We start from the raw sequence: 7,253 nt of genomic DNA, 5'->3' as shown, positions 1-7,253 counted from the left end.
TATGATATTTACACAGCAAATATCATTTCGTCTTTCAAGATGATTGTATTTATTCTGTTCATGTCGACATTGTTAAAACATTTTCTTAGATCATCTCCTCTGGAATTGTTTTAGAAGTCAGTCTCATTTCTTTCTTGTTTCATTTGGTTTGTTAAAAAAATTCAACTAGTGTTCAAAATTTGAAGATTTGCAGCAATTGAAACAAATCCTAAATGCCAAATAAGAGTTATTGATGAAAAAAAAAGATATAACAATCCTCACAAAGAATATTATACAACCATTAAAATAGTGATATTATGTAGGAAATTATTTACACAAAAATTGTTCATTATCTTTTTCTTTTTGCTTACTAGTGATGATTTTTCTCTTTTTATTAAAAAATGAAGTCTAGAGAATTTGAAAGAACAATTCAGTGGATACCCATATAACTTTATCCTTAGTTCAGCAATTATTAACACTTTGTGAACATTTTTTTCATGTGCTTATCTGTTTCCTTTTCTATTTATATTGATAAAGACAGGTGGGGTGTGTGTGTGGGGGGGGGTGTGTGTGTGTATTTTGTAGGCCCAGAGGATTTTTCTTCACTGTTACAGTCTAAAATCTAAAAAATACTGTTAGTAGCAACTGTCTAGGTCAGTTTTCCCAGATACACAATGGGTCCTTTGAATGTGGGAGTAAGGTCATTTTTTATTTCCAGAATTTTTTTCTTTGATAGTAATTTTATATATTAATTATATTTCATTGTTTTGTTTTTATTTTGGGGGAGATCAAATTGTTTCTATGTTAGATGTTTTATGTCTATTTTCTATATCGACCATATTATCTATGATTTTTTCTGCCTTATTTTGTTTTCATGGCCATAGCTCTATGCTTGCATTTCTTTAATATATTAAGGTCACAATCTATTTTTGTTGTTGTTGAATCTGTTTTCCCCTTAGCATCTTGTAATTTAGTCTTTACTTCTAAGATGATTTTTGTCTTTAAAAAAATAACATTTATTTCTGAGTTTGTCAATTCTCACTTCATATCTTTACAATTTTTTTGCCCATTTATGTTTTAAAGTTTATAAATTATGATTTAAGTTTTAAAAAAAATGTAAGTTCTTGCTTAAGGATCTTTCAGTGAATTTCCTTCTGCTTCATTTTAGTTTCATTAAGAGGAATATAAGTAGAAATATTTTGATTTGTGGTTTCTATTTTCCTTGGACAATAGTTTTGTATAAATGTTGTTTGGCACTATCTTTTTAAAAAATTTTAAACATGTTTGATTTTCTTAGACTAGAAATAAGTCTTATGCAGACCAAGAAGATAGCTTTAAGTGGCTTGTTAGGTTTCTTACTTCAAGAATACATCCTTCTTTTAATATGGTGATATTAGTTTTCTTTAATTGATTGCATTTTTTTCTCTTGGGGAGGTGGAAGATAGTGTATTTTGGTTTTGTGACTCTTTTGCTTGTACAGGCCCTTGAACTTCCATCTTTTGCTTTCTTCTTTTCTCTCACCCCCAAGCCTCCAAGGGGACTCTTTGCAAGCTGGCCTTTTTCTTCCAGAGGTGGTGCTTTCCCAAGAGTGCTACCTCTGGTCTTGGGCACTTTCTCACTGCTTAGTTTCCCAGTAAGTGGTACTTTGATGTACCACGTCTCACACTTGTTCTTGGAGTCCTTCATCTGAAGGTTGGACATTCTCTTTCCAGGGTTATTTTATCTGTGTTCCACACCTATAAGCTATGCTCCTTTCTATGTCTTCATGGATACAGTCTCTGCTTGAAGTCGGCTCAGGAGCTGGCTCTGTTAGGTTTGGGTATTTATTCTGTGTAAGTGTGGAAATATGTGTTCCTTGTATCCTAGTTATTCTGTAGGCCTGGGTTCTGAGTGGTTTTAGTTATTCTCTATGTTGATCTATATGGTCCTTTGGACAGCAGCGTGAAGACATGATTTTCATGGCTGCATAGCCTACAGGAATGAGAATACCTCTTACGCTCTTGTGCCACCTGTGTTCTTTTTTTTGGGAATGCTTCAGTGGTCATTACTGGAAATTTTTTCTTGAAGAGGGGATGAAAAAAAATAACACTGGCTAGCTAGAGCAAAACTCGTCACAAATCCTCTTGACTGATCTCATTCCCCTCAATTATGTATGTGATATATTTTTAAATTGTAAAAGAAAATAACAAAACAGTATGAATAGGAAAACACTATGTTTATTAAAAAAATATATATTTTCATAGAAAATTGTCTAGAAGCCTGTGTACATTATTTACTGTAGTTATAACTGGGCAGTGTGATTATAAGCGGTTTTCTTATTCTTACTTTAACAAACAATAGATTAACCTCAAAAAAAAAATAGAGAAAGGCATTTCCACTTTAGAAAAAAAAAAGTTGTTGCGATTCAATTAAACAAAAGTTTTAAATTTCCACCGTAGTGAAAAAAATACTGATACTGCATCGTATTCTAAATTCATTTAGAATATGTTAATTAAGTGAATTATAATTATAACTCATGAATTATACATGCATAAATGTACACATTTGTATACACATTCATGAATATTTGTGTAAAAAGGTAGTCATATCACAGTTGAGGTGATGAGCAAAAAGCAGTTGTAGGAGGCACAGAAAGTGAGTCCCAGCCAATGGCAGCTGGACCGGGAGCCACCTATGGGACTGCACTACCTGGCAGAGCGTGACAGTCAGGTCTGGTGCAGCAGGCCCTGGTTGAGCAATGAAGAGTGTACTTCACAAACATTCCCAAGTAGTCAGAGACCCTCTTCTTTTCCTAAGCAGTTCTGATCAAAGGAAAGGAATGGAATATGGAAGGAAGAGAATAAAAGTGCATTGAAGGTGGATAGTCATGTATTGCAAAATATTTGTGCAACAATATTAACCAATGCATTTAAAATATTTGGGTAATTAATCATCACAAGCCTGTCACAAGTGTTATGACATTGTTCTCCTGAAAAAGAGCATAATAGATATAGATTGAAAGTAAATAAGAAAGGCAGTCTTATCCAGGTAATATCAACCTTTATTTGCTGGGGTTTTAGAGTTCTGAAGTTTCAGAGTTCTAGAAGAAAGAGTTAAAATGAAGTAAAATTAGCTAATTCACAATTGAATTAAAATATCGACCATTACAGAATTTGATAATGTAAGATTGGAGATTTGTGTTATTGAGAATTTTTATTCATCCCATTTCATTACTTAAATGGAAAAACCTAGTGTTTTATTCTGTGTGAACTTTTTGATGACATGATCAGAATCACTCTCCCTCCCTCCCCTGCCCTTTCTCCCTCCCTCCCTCCTGCTCTCTCTCCATTATTTAAACTTATCAATGCTGTTCACCAAACATTTTCTGTTCTCCTTCAGAGCACTGGAGTTAGTTGTGGCCATGTTACCTGTGTTGGTCAAGGAAGTGTGAGCCAAAGTGCTGTGTGTCCTTCCCCATGGAAGTGTTAAGAGGCATTGTGCAGTGCATCACACTTTTTGCCTGGGAAACTTCTCTGCCTGGGTCCTGGTATGAGGAAGATGAAGAGCAAGGCCCTCAGCTCTCCCCACTACCACCCCCCACACACCCAGAAGACATGTAGCATGAGTGAGAAATTAACTCTGAGATTCTTTTTGGTTTTCAACTGCAATATCATCTAGCCTGAGCTATAAGCATATAGACAAAGAAGAAGGAAAATTACATTTGTCATGCAAGCGTGGAGTTTAGCATTTTGGAGTTGGGAGAAATTTTACACCATAGGTCAATTTTATTCTAACATGCATTTCATATGATATGTATATGTAATTGTATATACATATGTAGCCATATATGTTGTTATAATTTAATAACATAACGCTTGATTTCTTCAAACACTCCAGGCTAACTCATTCTTGCTTGAGGATACTCACAAGGTCAGTTCTCTTCCTGAGGAAAGGCTTTTCCTCCCATATTTGTGTGGCTGGCTACTACTCATCCTTCAGGTCTCGGTTTAGATGATGTCTCCCCTGAGAACTTTCCCTGCCCCCCATCTATGTAGATCCTGACCCGTTACCTTTGACGGCAGCACTTTACATTGTCTTAACTTGGGAGGACATGTTTATTTGCCTCTTACATGTTTGTTATTTGTCTCATCCTCCAGCCTTTCAGATCCATGTGTCTACGTCTATCTTCTTCACTGTTGTACAGGGCAAAACAGTTGGTTGAAAGGAGGCAGTCAATACCTATTCGACGATTAAACAAATGACAAAATTATTGTAATAAATGCACAAGATACAGATGCAACTCTAGTTATACAATATTTTATATAATGTCATGGATTACAGCATTTTTTTCCTAATACGTCGTGGCCGAAGTATGGATATAGAGGAAGTTCAGAGGTGTTTTTTATTCAAAAGGAGTTGATTATAATTATTATTGTTATTTTACCTTTGTGAGGGCCTATCAATTTCCAACAGGGAAATATGGCCATGTATTTCTCATTTAAAATACCAATTGAGTATATTGTCAACATCATTTACATGTTAATTAAGAAGCCTGCCCGTGGTTGTGCTAGGAAATGTGCATTTTCAGTTCAGATTGACACCATAAATGATCTAGACATAATAAATGTCTCTTTAATAATCATAAACTTTATTGTAAAAACCCTGTGCACATATAATATCTAAATATACGGTTTGGAAGATTCCTGGATTATTTTGTTTTTAGGAAAAAACAAAAACATTTTTTAATTAAAATAACTATTACAGTATTACGTTAAAAAATAAAAATTATTTACAGTGTTCAATTGATTTGGCTCCACTGGAGCCAGTGCCAACTACAACCTTCAGAGTTTACAATTTGTATTAATGTTTTTTGTTAAGGACCATAAAAGCATTTAATTACATGTTTTTGGAGTGTAGTTAGTGTTGTGAATATAAATGTTTTATGTAACAGCATTTTCAGAGAAGTTAGCACTTCAATGATTTCATATTATCAAAATCGTGATATAGGACTAGAATATGGTTAATAATTTCAGAAATAACTAGAACATTAAATTTGGAATTGAAATACTTAGGGAGAATAAGCCTTTTGTATGTAATCAAAATTGTAGTAGTTGCCAAGGATTTACAGATTCGACTCAGAAATTGTTTTAAGAAATCTTTAATCTAAGAATTCAGAAATAGTGTACATGCACTCACACACACGTGCGCACACACACACCATTTTAGCTAGTTTAAGCACAAAATACTTTACTAGAGAATATATGTAGATGACAGAATTTTTGGAGGGCTGAAAAAACAGCCTCTAGGCTAAGCTCTCAGAAGTGACTCCAAACCACAGCAGAACCCAGAGAACTGCTGTGTCTGCCACGATCAGGAAACTGCAAAACTAGGAAGCTCTCCTCATGACTGCTGGCTCTAGCGTCTTGCTCTGTTACCCTGATCCACACCCGTACCCTGGATGGTGCCTTGTACCCTGCCTCTCTCCTTCTCTCTCTGCGTAGCTCTCTTTCAACTGAAAGAGGAATCCAAGTCACATCTGGGGCCTCAGCTACAAGGGGATATAGAATAGATCGTTTTTAGCTTTTGAACCTATGCTGCTGAAGGGAGTTGAAGTAGGTGTTGAGTGAGCCTGTACAACCTTTATAACATCAAACAAAATTAGAATTATACTATCTAGACAGCTTTGTGTCTTGAATTTTTCAATTTAAATCATATCACACTCATTTCTCACATCATTAAGTATGTTACGAAATCTCATTTTTGGATAGCATGATTCAATTTATTGAAATAATACTTTAATCATTTTGATTAATTAATAAGTCTAATTTTATAAATTGTTAGAACTACATATTACTTAGCACACAGGAAGCACTCAATATATATTTGTTGAATGAATGAATGGCATTTGAGAATACAGGTTGACAACAATGATACCATCATAAATGCATGATATCTGAGATCATCATTCCTATCCATAGGATGCAGGGAAGAACCTGGAGGGGTGTTTTGGGGAGCTGTACGGGCCAGACATAGAAGTAGCTTAACCTACAGATAGCAGTAACTCCTGCTCACATTCTGTTGCAGATGAAAAGTCATGAAATCACATCTGGAGTCGAAGGAGAAGGGAGCTAGAAATAGCGTGTAGCCGGACCTAGCTCCAATTCTGTAACTGGGGTAGAAATTTTGCAAAGTGACCTCCACCACAGCATGAGAAGGAATTAAAGCCTGTTTTCCTACCTGTCTCTAAGGCCCTTTGCACTTGGATTATTCATTGGTTAGTATTATTTTTGAAACTGCTAATTGTTTACAATGGATACTATTATTTTCTAATTTAACCTTAACATATTTTCTCTGGAAGGAATGAATAAACATTAAGTGGAAACAGGATGTATTTGAAATCTTTTCGTTAGAGCAGTTGACTATACAGCACACGCAAACAGAATCCTTTTCAACCATCGTGATACGTGGTTTCTAACCAATGCACAACTCTGTTGAGACAACTGAAATAAGATTAGTTCTGTAAGCACCCAGATCTTCCCCGTTCTCTTTGATATAGTAAACTAGAGTAGAAATTTTCTTTCTAAATTTCCTGTAAGGAGGCTCCTAAAATACAAGTGACTGGTTTATGGTCCTCTCATCTCACTGACCTTTCAATCTGATCTAGATTGTGTCACCAACTGCTAGCAGTGCACCCTATCCACAGGATCACTTTTTCCTTTTCTTCATAAGACATAGGCAATACTCTTTCCCCCTTGTTTTCACAGCCTGTCTCTTCTATCATTAGGAAGATTGTGAGTCCTATTTAGTACATCACTAACTACATTATTGCTTAGCAAATTACTTCTATTTCTATGCCTCTGAAATACACACAGAAAATAAGACAAGGTAGGTCAGCTTGACAAATGTTGACTTTGACTAGAGAGAATTTATGTCGCCTGCATTGGCTGAGATAAATTAGACTTAATCACACTTACCATCGTCATTAATTTTCTCCCTAAATTTCTAAATGATAACAAATCATTTTGTGTATCTACTCTACAGTAAGTAACTTAGCCTTGGGGTTTTTATACAGCAGAAGGGATAGACTCTTCAAATTTTTTTTCACTCAAATTTTTTCAAAATTATTTTTGTGAATAAAGAGCAAGTCTTAAAAAGATAAAAATATGTATGAAATCCGCAAAGTAGGTAAATATGAGACTCATTGGCAAGTTATCATCTGATTTGGATAATTGGCTGTAGTTGTTTGGTTTAATAAACTAAATTGGTTGACCAAATAATTTAATGGAGTAATTTTT

Source organism: Equus caballus, chromosome 5 (genome assembly GCF_041296265.1).
Source record: "Equus caballus isolate H_3958 breed thoroughbred chromosome 5, TB-T2T, whole genome shotgun sequence".
NCBI lineage: Eukaryota > Metazoa > Chordata > Mammalia > Perissodactyla > Equidae > Equus > Equus caballus.
Note: the sequence above shows the minus strand (reverse complement) of the source record.